The 12,754-nt window shown below is 49.6% G+C and overlaps 1 protein-coding gene across 2 annotated transcripts in view; it reads right to left on the bottom strand.

Moving 5' to 3' along the window:
* The window catches only part of PARVG (parvin gamma), a 78,581-nt gene extending 66,143 nt beyond the window's left edge, over positions 1-12,438 (bottom strand). For both annotated transcript variants that reach the window (XM_077469383.1, XM_077469382.1), the window contains exon 1: positions 12,283-12,438. The gene's annotated coding sequence lies outside the window, so the exon portion shown is untranslated. The remainder of the gene's footprint in view (positions 1-12,282) is intronic.
* Positions 12,439-12,754: the final 316 nt, after the last annotated feature.

A 12,754-nucleotide genomic window follows, 5' to 3' on the forward strand; every position in this document is an offset into this window, starting at 1 on the left:
GCGAGCACCGCCCCCTCCTGAGCCGTACCAGGACGAGCGAGCGCCTCCCCGCCCCCAAGCCGTACCAGGCGGGGTCCCAGGGTGATGTCCCCACCCATTATGATGTCACAGTCCCAGAGGATGCAGGGACGTGTTGCGCAGCGACTTATATAGGAACAATGGGCGGGGTCACCGGGTGATGTCCCCGCCCATTGTCCCTATATAAGTCGCTGTGCAACATGTCCCTGTCATTACGGGCAGAGAGAGTCGAGTCAACATCTCAAGAAAGAAGAAGAGAAGAACAGAAGAGAAGAAGAGAAGGCGGCGAAGACATTGGCGACAGAAGACCGGGCCACTGCCAGTAAAAGAGCTGGAAGAAGGAGCGGAGGCTCGGCAAGAAGAACCCCGAAGTGGGAAGAAGACCCCGGGACGGCGGCGACGAAGAAGAAAGCTGGTCTCCTCCGCTAGTGAAAGAGCTAGTAAAAGAGCAGAAGATAGCGGAGGAGTCTGGCGAGAAGACCTCCCAAGATGGAAGAAGACCACCGGAGCTGTGCAATAAATTATTTTAAACCCTTGTGTTGTGTTTTTTTTTTTTACTTTTTTTTTTCACCAGGTGAATGGGTAGGGGTACATTGTACCCCATACTCATTCGCATAGGGTGGGGGGCCGGTATCTGGGGGCCCCCTTATTAAAGAGGGCTCACGGATTCCGATAAGCCCCCACCCGCAGACCCCAACAACCAACGCCCAGGGTTGTTGGGAAGAGGCCCATGTCCTCATCAACATGGGGACAAGGTGCTTTGAGGTGGGGGGGCCGCATGGCCGCCCTTTCCCCAAAGCACCCCCCATGTTCAAGGCACGCGGCCTGGTACGGCTCGGGGGGGGGGCGCTCGCTCGTCCCCACCCCCTTTCCTGACCGGCCGGGCTGCGTGCTCAGATAAGGGTCTTAGATGGACCTTGGGGGGGAACCGCATGCCGTTTTTTTCGCCGTAGGGCTTCCCCTTTAAGTCCATACCAAGTGACGGGGCCAGCGACGTGTCAATCTCGCCGCCGAAGGTGGCGACATTGACTTCCTTCGCTAGTCCCGGCTATCTGGAGCCGCGTTCAAAATGAACGGACTTTCCTCCGTGTGTGGGCAAGTCCGTTCATTTCAAAAGTGTGGCGGACTCCCGCCATAGTCCGCCGGAAAAGTCCGGTCGTGTGTGGGCAGGTCCGCACGTTCGGAATGTCTGGCGGTTTGTCCGCCAGACTAAGTCCGCCAGATAGTCTGATCGTGCGTATGTGGCATTAGTGTCACTGGTTCCCAAAAAAAGTGGCTAAAGTGTCAGGTGTCCGATTTGTGTGCCGCAATATCGCAGTCCCACTATATGATCGCTGATCACCGCCATTACTAGTAAAAAATAAATAAAAATTCCATAAATCTATCCCATAGTTTGTAGACGCTATAACTTTTGTGCAAACCAATCAATATACGCTTATTGGGATTTTTTTACCAAAAGTATGTAGCAGAATACATATTAGCCTAAAATGATGAAGAAATTAGATTTTTTTTTTTTATTTTATTGGATAGGTTTTATAGCAGTTTTATAGTGCAAAAAAAAAACAAAAACGCAGAGGTGATCAAATACCACCAAAAGAAAGCTCTATTTGTGGGGGAAAAAAAGGCAATTTTATTTGTGTACAGTGCTGCACACTTGCGCAATGGTCAGTTAAAGTAACGCAGTGCAGTTTCGCAAAAAAAAGAAAAGGGGGGGTAAATCTTCCGGAGGTCAAGTGGATATTGCTGTGTACCAGTCCTTAGATGTTTTCTCTTTTTCAAGCTTTCCCTCCCTTTGATGTCACCTGGTGACTGTCAGTAATGCACTGCCTGTCCTAGGATGACAATGCTCACTCACTTAATCTTTGGATAAACAGGATTGTCACTCTAATGCTGCGTACACATGACCAGTATTTCTGACAGAATAAACTCTGACGGTCTTTCCGATGGAGTTCCGCTGAAACGGACTTGCCTACACATGATCACACCAAAGTCTGTTAGTTTAGAACGCGATGACGTACAACACGTACGACGGGACTAGGAAAAGGAAGGGCAATAGCCAATAGCTGCCCTTGCGCCGTTTTTGGTCCGTCTCAATAGCATACAGAGGAACGGTTTTCCCGATAGGAATTGATTCCATCGGAAAGATTTAAAACATGTTCTATTTCTAGATCTGTCAGAATTTTTGAAAAAAAAAAGTCAGATGAAGCCCACACACGATCGGAATATCCGATGAAATTATTCCGTCCGACTTTTTCTGTCGGAAAGTCCGGTCGTGTGTAGTGATGGCCGAACGGTTCGCCCGGCGGTCGTTTCGCGGCGAATTTCCGACATTCGCGGTCCGCACGTTCGAACGCCTTTTTCCGTCGTTCGCCGCGGCGGACTTACGTGTTTAATGTATACAAGAACTTTAACCTTTGGTGACACGTTTATCATGTGATACAGGACAGCCAATTGAGACATGACAGCACATGGACACTTGTACATTCCCCCTAACCTATAAATACACCCGATCCGGTGGCCATTTTACATTCTTTCTTCTGTTAAGATAGGGACAGGTTCCTGTGTGGAGTAGGGAGAGATAAACCACTAGCTATTTGGTACACAAAAGTTCTTTTCAGGACTGGTATAGGTGTTAGGTGTTGATAGGTTTGCTGTGCTGCTGATTCTTGCAGCAGCCTGAGTGTCTTTTGTTAGTTTAGAGAAAGGGAAAGGACGGTGTATGCTACAGGGACAGCCAGATTAGTCTTTCATCATCATCATCATCATCATCATCATTAGCTGTTACTATCAAGGTCCACAAAAGAGCTGTTCCAGTAACCACTAATCGTTCTCTTTTTTTGCCAATTTGTATAGGGACAGGAAGGAAGCAGTGTTGTCAGGCAGTGAGGGTAATTTTAAAGACTTGCTGTTATTATTAGTTCCACAAAGGTTCTTTTCAGGACTGGTATCAGTGGTACAGTAATAGGCTTGTACATGTATAATATTCTTTCTTCCAAATATAGAAAGGATATTATACTTGACTGCTGCCCTTCTGCTGCAGTCTGCTAAACATTCACAACTCACTTGTTCCACAAAAGTTCTTATAAGGACTGGTAACTTGGTATAGGGTGCTACGGTACATAGGCTTGAGTGCGGTACAGTCTGCTGTTCTGTAAGGACCGCTATCGGTCCACAATAGATAGGGTTGACGTGCACCACTGCTGACCGCTGCCCTATACTGCAGCAGTCCTTCAGCGGTATAGGGACTGACGTACAGTCTGCTAATCACTAACACACAACCTGCTTGTTCCACAAAAGTTCTTATAAGGACTGGTAACTTGGTATAGGGTGCTACGGTACATAGGCTTGAGTGCGGTACAGTCTGCTGTTCTGTAAGGACCGCTATCGGTCCACAATAGATAGGGTTGACGTGCACCACTGCTGACCGCTGCCCTATACTGCAGCAGTCCTTCAGCGGTATAGGGACTGACGTACAGTCTGCTAAAAACTAATACACAACCTGCTTGGTCCACAAAAGTTCTTATAAGGACTGGTAACTTGGTATAGGGTGCTACGGTACATAGGCTTGAGTGCGGTACAGTCTGCTGTTCTGTAAGGACCGCTATCGGTCCACAATAGATAGGGTTGACGTGCACCACTGCTGACCGCTCACCTATACTGCAGCAGTCCTTCAGCGGTATAGGGACTGACGTACAGTCTGCTAAACACTAATACACAACCTGCTTGTTCCACAAAAGTTCTTATAAGGACTGGTAACTTGGTATAGGGTGCTACGGTACATAGGCTTGAGTGCGGTACAGTCTGCTGTTCTGTAAGGACCGCTATCGGTCCACAATAGATAGGGTTGACGTGCACCACTGCTGACCGCTCACCTATACTGCAGCAGTCCTTCAGCGGTATAGGGACTGACGTACAGTCTGCTAAAAACTAATACACAACCTGCTTGGTCCACAAAAGTTCTTATAAGGACTGGTAACTTGGTATAGGGTGCTACGGTACATAGGCTTGAGTGCGGTACAGTCTGCTGTTCTGTAAGGACCGCTATCGGTCCACAATAGATAGGGTTGACGTGCACCACTGCTGACCGCTCACCTATACTGCAGCAGTCCTTCAGCGGTATAGGGACTGACGTACAGTCTGCTAAACACTAATACACAACCTGCTTGTTCCACAAAAGTTCTTATAAGGACTGGTAACTTGGTATAGGGTGCTACGGTACATAGGCTTGAGTGCGGTACAGTCTGCTGTTCTGTAAGGACCGCTATCGGTCCACAATAGATAGGGTTGACGTGCACCACTGCTGACCGCTCACCTATACTGCAGCAGTCCTTCAGCGGTATAGGGACTGACGTACAGTCTGCTAATCACTAACACACAACCTGCTTGTTCCACAAAAGTTCTTATAAGGACTGGTAACTTGGTATAGGGTGCTACGGTACATAGGCTTGAGTGCGGTACAGTCTGCTGTTCTGTAAGGACCGCTATCGGTCCACAATAGATAGGGTTGACGTGCACCACTGCTGACCGCTCACCTATACTGCAGCAGTCCTTCAGCGGTATAGGGACTGACGTACAGTCTGCTAAACACTAATACACAACCTGCTTGTTCCACAAAAGTTCTTATAAGGACTGGTAACTTGGTATAGGGTGCTACGGTACATAGGCTTGAGTGCGGTACAGTCTGCTGTTCTGTAAGGACCGCTATCGGTCCACAATAGATAGGGTTGACGTGCACCACTGCTGACCGCTCACCTATACTGCAGCAGTCCTTCAGCGGTATAGGGACTGACGTACAGTCTGCTAATCACTAACACACAACCTGCTTGTTCCACAAAAGTTCTTATAAGGACTGGTAACTTGGTATAGGGTGCTACGGTACATAGGCTTGAGTGCGGTACAGTCTGCTGTTCTGTAAGGACCGCTATCGGTCCACAATAGATAGGGTTGACGTGCACCACTGCTGACCGCTCACCTATACTGCAGCAGTCCTTCAGCGGTATAGGGACTGACGTACAGTCTGCTAAACACTAATACACAACCTGCTTGTTCCACAAAAGTTCTTATAAGGACTGGTAACTTGGTATAGGGTGCTACGGTACATAGGCTTGAGTGCGGTACAGTCTGCTGTTCTGTAAGGACCGCTATCGGTCCACAATAGATAGGGTTGACGTGCACCACTGCTGACCGCTGCCCTATACTGCAGCAGTCCTTCAGCGGTATAGGGACTGACGTACAGTCTGCTAAACACTAATACACAACCTGCTTGGTCCACAAAAGTTCTTATAAGGACTGGTAACTTGGTATAGGGTGCTACGGTACATAGGCTTGAGTGCGGTACAGTCTGCTGTTCTGTAAGGACCGCTATCGGTCCACAATAGATAGGGTTGACGTGCACCACTGCTGACCGCTCACCTATACTGCAGCAGTCCTTCAGCGGTATAGGGACTGACGTACAGTCTGCTAATCACTAACACACAACCTGCTTGTTCCACAAAAGTTCTTATAAGGACTGGTAACTTGGTATAGGGTGCTACGGTACATAGGCTTGAGTGCGGTACAGTCTGCTGTTCTGTAAGGACCGCTATCGGTCCACAATAGATAGGGTTGACGTGCACCACTGCTGACCGCTGCCCTATACTGCAGCAGTCCTTCAGCGGTATAGGGACTGACGTACAGTCTGCTAAACACTAATACACAACCTGCTTGGTCCACAAAAGTTCTTATAAGGACTGGTAACTTGGTATAGGGTGCTACGGTACATAGGCTTGAGTGCGGTACAGTCTGCTGTTCTGTAAGGACCGCTATCGGTCCACAATAGATAGGGTTGACGTGCACCACTGCTGACCGCTGCCCTATACTGCAGCAGTCCTTCAGCGGTATAGGGACTGACGTACAGTCTGCTAAACACTAATACACAACCTGCTTGGTCCACAAAAGTTCTTATAAGGACTGGTAACTTGGTATAGGGTGCTACGGTACATAGGCTTGAGTGCGGTACAGTCTGCTGTTCTGTAAGGACCGCTATCGGTCCACAATAGATAGGGTTGACGTGCACCACTGCTGACCGCTCACCTATACTGCAGCAGTCCTTCAGCGGTATAGGGACTGACGTACAGTCTGCTAATCACTAACACACAACCTGCTTGTTCCACAAAAGTTCTTATAAGGACTGGTAACTTGGTATAGGGTGCTACGGTACATAGGCTTGAGTGCGGTACAGTCTGCTGTTCTGTAAGGACCGCTATCGGTCCACAATAGATAGGGTTGACGTGCACCACTGCTGACCGCTCACCTATACTGCAGCAGTCCTTCAGCGGTATAGGGACTGACGTACAGTCTGCTAAACACTAATACACAACCTGCTTGTTCCACAAAAGTTCTTATAAGGACTGGTAACTTGGTATAGGGTGCTACGGTACATAGGCTTGAGTGCGGTACAGTCTGCTGTTCTGTAAGGACCGCTATCGGTCCACAATAGATAGGGTTGACGTGCACCACTGCTGACCGCTCACCTATACTGCAGCAGTCCTTCAGCGGTATAGGGACTGACGTACAGTCTGCTAATCACTAACACACAACCTGCTTGTTCCACAAAAGTTCTTATAAGGACTGGTAACTTGGTATAGGGTGCTACGGTACATAGGCTTGAGTGCGGTACAGTCTGCTGTTCTGTAAGGACCGCTATCGGTCCACAATAGATAGGGTTGACGTGCACCACTGCTGACCGCTCACCTATACTGCAGCAGTCCTTCAGCGGTATAGGGACTGACGTACAGTCTGCTAATCACTAACACACAACCTGCTTGTTCCACAAAAGTTCTTATAAGGACTGGTAACTTGGTATAGGGTGCTACGGTACATAGGCTTGAGTGCGGTACAGTCTGCTGTTCTGTAAGGACCGCTATCGGTCCACAATAGATAGGGTTGACGTGCACCACTGCTGACCGCTGCCCTATACTGCAGCAGTCCTTCAGCGGTATAGGGACTGACGTACAGTCTGCTAAACACTAATACACAACCTGCTTGGTCCACAAAAGTTCTTATAAGGACTGGTAACTTGGTATAGGGTGCTACGGTACATAGGCTTGAGTGCGGTACAGTCTGCTGTTCTGTAAGGACCGCTATCGGTCCACAATAGATAGGGTTGACGTGCACCACTGCTGACCGCTGCCCTATACTGCAGCAGTCCTTCAGCGGTATAGGGACTGACGTACAGTCTGCTAAACACTAATACACAACCTGCTTGGTCCACAAAAGTTCTTATAAGGACTGGTAACTTGGTATAGGGTGCTACGGTACATAGGCTTGAGTGCGGTACAGTCTGCTGTTCTGTAAGGACCGCTATCGGTCCACAATAGATAGGGTTGACGTGCACCACTGCTGACCGCTGCCCTATACTGCAGCAGTCCTTCAGCGGTATAGGGACTGACGTACAGTCTGCTAAACACTAATACACAACCTGCTTGGTCCACAAAAGTTCTTATAAGGACTGGTAACTTGGTATAGGGTGCTACGGTACATAGGCTTGAGTGCGGTACAGTCTGCTGTTCTGTAAGGACCGCTATAGGTCCACAATAGATAGGGTTGACGTGCACCACTGCTGACCGCTCACCTATACTGCAGCAGTCCTTCAGCGGTATAGGGACTAAGAGTTTTGTCACAGGGTCATTTAAAAAATGACATGCAGAGGAAGAGGCAGGCCCTTCCGCAGGGGTGGTAGGGGTAGGGCAGGAGCAACAGGCTTGAGCCAAAGTGGGAAGTTGCAGAAGGTGCGTTCAATTACTTTAAAGGATGCACCAGACTTGGTTGAGTGGCTCGCTCAGCCTTACTCTTCTGCACCCTCCTCATCCTCTCGATCTGCACCCTCTTCTTCACTCTCTGCTATGTGCACCCCCAAAGACACTACCACCAACAACACGACCACCACCACCACCACCACATACCTTCCGCTTGAGTCACTGGAATTATTTTCCGATCCATATCAAGAGGACATTTCTGATGCGCAGCCACTCTTGGTATTGGATCAGGAAGAGGAGGTAGCAACAAGCGCTACTCAGCAGTCTGACGCCAGTACCCAGATCAGCCCAAGGAGGAGGTTGGTCCCCGGTGTTGCTGCCTACTCCGAGATCTCTACTTATAGCGGTGGGGAAGGTGACGTTGATGATGACGTGTCTAGTGATGTCACGTGGGTGCCCACAAGAGAGGAAGAGGAGGGGAGTTCAGAGGGAGATATGGACCAGCAGATAGGGAGGAGAAGCAGCAATGACTTACATTGCACAGCAGGGACAAAGCAGACTGCAAATGTATCAGGAGCGAGTCATCGACCATGTACGGTCACATCTGGCGCTCCCAGGACACCGGCACATGGCTCCGCAGTGTGGGCTTTTTTTAACGTGTCCGCTGCTGACAATAGCGTTGCCATCTGCAATCTTTGCAGTCAACGCGTTAGTCGCGGTAAGCCCAATACTCACCTAGGGACGACCGCCTTAAGAAGGCACATGAGCAGCCATCACCGAGCCCAGTGGGAGCAACGGAACACACAAAGCCACACTGCAGGCTCTCACCGTCCAGCCTCGTCTTCTACTTCTCCTTCTCCTCTCTCCTCACAATTGTCCTCCACTCCACCTTCCATCACGCCAAGCTCACATTTTTCTGCAAAAAGGCAGGCTTCCGTGGGCCTAATGTTTGAGCGTAAAAAAATGATGATGCCGGATAACCCTCTTGCCCAACGGTTGGCGGCTGGCTTGTCAGAACTCATAGCCCGCCAACTACTGCCATATAAACTGGTGGACTCGGAGGCCTTTCGCAAATTTGTGGCCATTGGAACACCACAATGGAAGGTCCCAGGAAGGAAGTATTTCTCAGAGAAGGGCATCCCAGAGCTATATGGCCATGTTCAGCGGCAAGTGAATGTATCTCTGGCACACAGTGTCGGTGCCAAGATACATCTGACCACAGACACGTGGTCTAGCAAACACGGGCAGGGAAGGTATATCAGTTTTACTGCCCACTGGGTGAACCTTCTGACGGCCGTCAAGCATGTAACCCGTGGCACCCGTGTAGATTTGGTTTTACCGCCACGGATTGCATGCAGGCCTGACTCTTCTTCTCCTCCTCCTACTCCATCCTCCTCCCTCTCCTCCTCAGCTGCCTCCTCCTTTTCCGCTGCTAGCGTCTCTTCCACTGCACCGCCCAAGCTCCCCAGAACCTATTCCACATGCCAGGTGAGACGTTGCCATGCCGTGCTGCGTCTGTTGTGCCTGGAAGCAAAGAGCCACACTGGCCCGGCACTCCTTTCAGCTTTGCGTTCACAGGCAGATGAGTGGCTAACACCGCTCAATTTGACAGTTGGTAAAGTGGTGTGTGACAACGGTGCCAATCTGCTTAGCGCATTGAAACAGGGCAAAATCACGCACGTGCCGTGCATGGCACACGTCTTAAACTTGGTCGTGCAGCGATTCCTTGTCAAATACCCTGGGGTCCAGGACATCTTGCGGCAGGCAAGGAAAATCTCGGCCCATTTCAGAAGATCTTACACGGCCATGGCTCGCCTTGCTGACATTCAGCGGCGACACCATCTGCCGGTCAGACGTCTTATTTGCGATTGCCCGACGCGATGGAACTCAACCTTCTATATGCTTGATAGGCTGCTCCAGCAGAAACGTGCAGTTAACGTCTACCTGTATGAACTCTGCGAAAGAAACGGTTCTGGGGAGCTGGGTTTTTTTTCACCGCGCCAGTGGCTGCTCATGCGCGACACATGCAGACTTCTGCGGCCATTTGAGGAGATCACCAAACTGGTCAGTCGCAGCCATGGCGCCATCAGTGACATGGTACCTTATGCCTTCTTTCTGGAGCGTGCATTGCGTCGTGTCATTGATCAGGCTGTGGAGGAGCAGGAGCGGGAAGATGAGGAAGTCGCAATGCTGGATGAATTCCCAGGGGGGGCTACTCTATCTGAGACAAGTCAACAACAGGAGTCTGATGAGGAGTCAGAGGAGGATGGTGCCGGGGCGGATGAGCAGGAGCAAGAAGAGCATGCTTTAAACCTTTCTGGGATCCCTGTTGTGCGAGGATGGGGAGAGGAGAATGAAGAGGACGACATTATCCTGGATGATGAGCAGGAGCCAGGCCACCACACCGCTTCCACTTTAGTGCAAATGGGGGCCTTCATGCTCCAGTGTTTTAATAGGGACCCCCGTATAAAAAGCATGAGGGTCAAGGACCAGTACTGGGTGGCAACGTACTTAGACCCCCGGTACAAACACAAAATGGCGGAAATGTTACCGCCGTCGCAGAGGGCTGTCAGAATGCAGCACTTCCAGGCCTTGCTTCGAGAAATGCTGCATTCTGCTTTTGCGTGCGCTGGCAGAGGAGCAATTCCCACTCCCAGAGAAGGATTTGCGGGTACCAATCCAACAGCGCCTGCAAGAAGAGGCCGGTTTGAAGATGTGTTGGTGACTTCGGATATGAGGTCATTCTTTCAGCCGACCCATCGACAGGTGTCATCCGGATCCAGCATCAGGGAACGCCTAGACCGTCAGGTGTCCGACTACATTGGGTTAACGGCCGATGTGGACGCTCTGAGGAGTGATGAACCCCTAGACTACTGGGTGGGCAGGCTTGACCTCTGGCCAGAGCTTGCCCAATTTGCAATCGAACTGTTGGCTTGCCCCTCATCCAGTGTCCTGTCCGAAAGGACGTTCAGCGCAGCAGGGGGGATTGTGACCGATAAGCGTACTCGCCTAGCTCACCACAGTGTTAACTACCTCACATTTCTAAAAATGAATGAGGCATGGATCTCGGAGGAATTCAACACATGTGACCAGTAGACCATGTATATGTCTATAAACTATTTTTTTAATCAAGCACACAGACCTTCTTAATTCATTTGGCTCACTTCCTTGACCCAAAAAAGCACACCGTACTATATGCCCCTACCCTCCTCTTTGAAGAGGTTGAGCGGTGTCATATTTCTACTGGGGCTGCTTATGATATCCCTGTGCTGTGCTGACTTCCTCCTGGGGGTTCTTATTATGAAGGGATCACACTATCCCTGTGCTGTGCTGACTTCCTCCTGGGGGTTCTTATTATGAGGGGATCACACCATCCCTGTGCTGTGCTGACTTCCTCCTGGGGCTGCTTACGGTGCTGCTGTCAGTGCTGTATGTCACGGTGCTGCTGTCAGCGCTGTATGTCACGGTGCTGCTGTCAGCGCTGTATGTCACGGTGCTGCTGTCAGCGCTGTATGTCACGGTGCTGCTGTCAGCGCTGTATGTCACGGTGCTGCTGTCAGCGCTGTATGTCACGGTGCTGCTGTCAGCGCTGTATGTCACGGTGCTGCTGTCAGCGCTGTATGTCACGGTGCTGCTGTCAGCGCTGTATGTCACGGTGCTGCTGTCAGCGCTGTATGTCACGGTGCTGCTGTCAGCGCTGTATGTCACGGTGCTGCTGTCAGCGCTGTATGTCACGGTGCTGCTGTCAGTGCTCTGTATTACGGTGCTGCTGTCAGATGCCTCTATCACGGTGCATGTGTCATTCCGGTATGTCACGCTGCTGGTGATCATCTCCTGCACCCTCTTCTTTGCCTACCCTGGTCCCTGACCTTCCCTCTCCTCCATTGCCTTCATTAGCTCCATAGTCCTGAATTGTTAGAACAATTTCCCAAATAAAATAAAAATGCTTGTAGTTATCGATCCCAAATTCACCTCATACATGTATTATGTCATTGTCCAGATGGTGGGACTACGTTTTACCCCCTAATAATTACCACGTGGCCGCAAATTCGACATGAAGGTTTGCAAAGTTCGCCTCCCATTGAAGTCAATGGGGCCCGCGGCGAACGGTCGGTTTCGCGAACGTTTGGGTCCGTTCGCATTTCGCGTTCGCGAAACGTCCCGTCGGAAGTTCGTCCATCACTAGTCGTGTGTACAAGGCGTAAGACAGGAAGTATTTTAGGATCAGGACTACAGAGCACCTCCCCTGTTCCCTATAACATAGGGAGAAAGTGTTCTGTTATCCTACCAAACTTCCAGATAATGTTTTAGATAATATTGTAGAGGAAAGCATTCTGGCGGGATCAACAGGTGTTATTTTGCACTTGTCAAACACAAATAACAAAACAAGGTTTTTCAATAATTAACAGACCAAAAAGGGAGCAGATAAGAGAAGTTCATTGTTCGGATTTACATGCATAAAGAAAGATGTCTGCAAAGCCCATAGCCATCCCATCACTACATAAAGATATATATCTTATAAACTCACCTCCTCAGGACTTTCCTTGCTATGTCGGCCTGTATTATGTCCCGCACTCAGGAGGCATGTAATGCTGAGCTTTGTCACTGCTACACCTCGGAAACGTGAGGCGTCATATGTGATGTAGGCCCTTCACTTCCTCATCCTGCCTGTTTCAGTATTGAGAGCGTGATGATGACACAAAGTTTTGGGTGAAGCAAAATACAAAAAAACTTCCCCATTTCTTTGTGTCTCTGGTACACACAGGGCTCGGATAGCTCTGCCTGAGAAGTAATGCCAGTGCTTATAGCAGATGTTCTGCAATCAGTTTAAAAGAGACAAAATGTAAATGCATACAAATAGAATACTATTTAGCTGTTTGCTTGGAGTTCAGCTTTAAATCACACACATAAAATACACTCTATTACCAAAAGTATTGGGACACTTGCCTATACACACATGAACTTCAATGGCATCCCAGTCTTATGCCGCGTACACACGA

Source organism: Lithobates pipiens, unplaced genomic scaffold (assembly GCF_037356315.1).
Source record: "Lithobates pipiens isolate NorthernLeopardFrog02 unplaced genomic scaffold, aLitPip1_a1.2 Scaffold_8, whole genome shotgun sequence".
Classification (NCBI taxonomy): domain Eukaryota; kingdom Metazoa; phylum Chordata; class Amphibia; order Anura; family Ranidae; genus Lithobates; species Lithobates pipiens.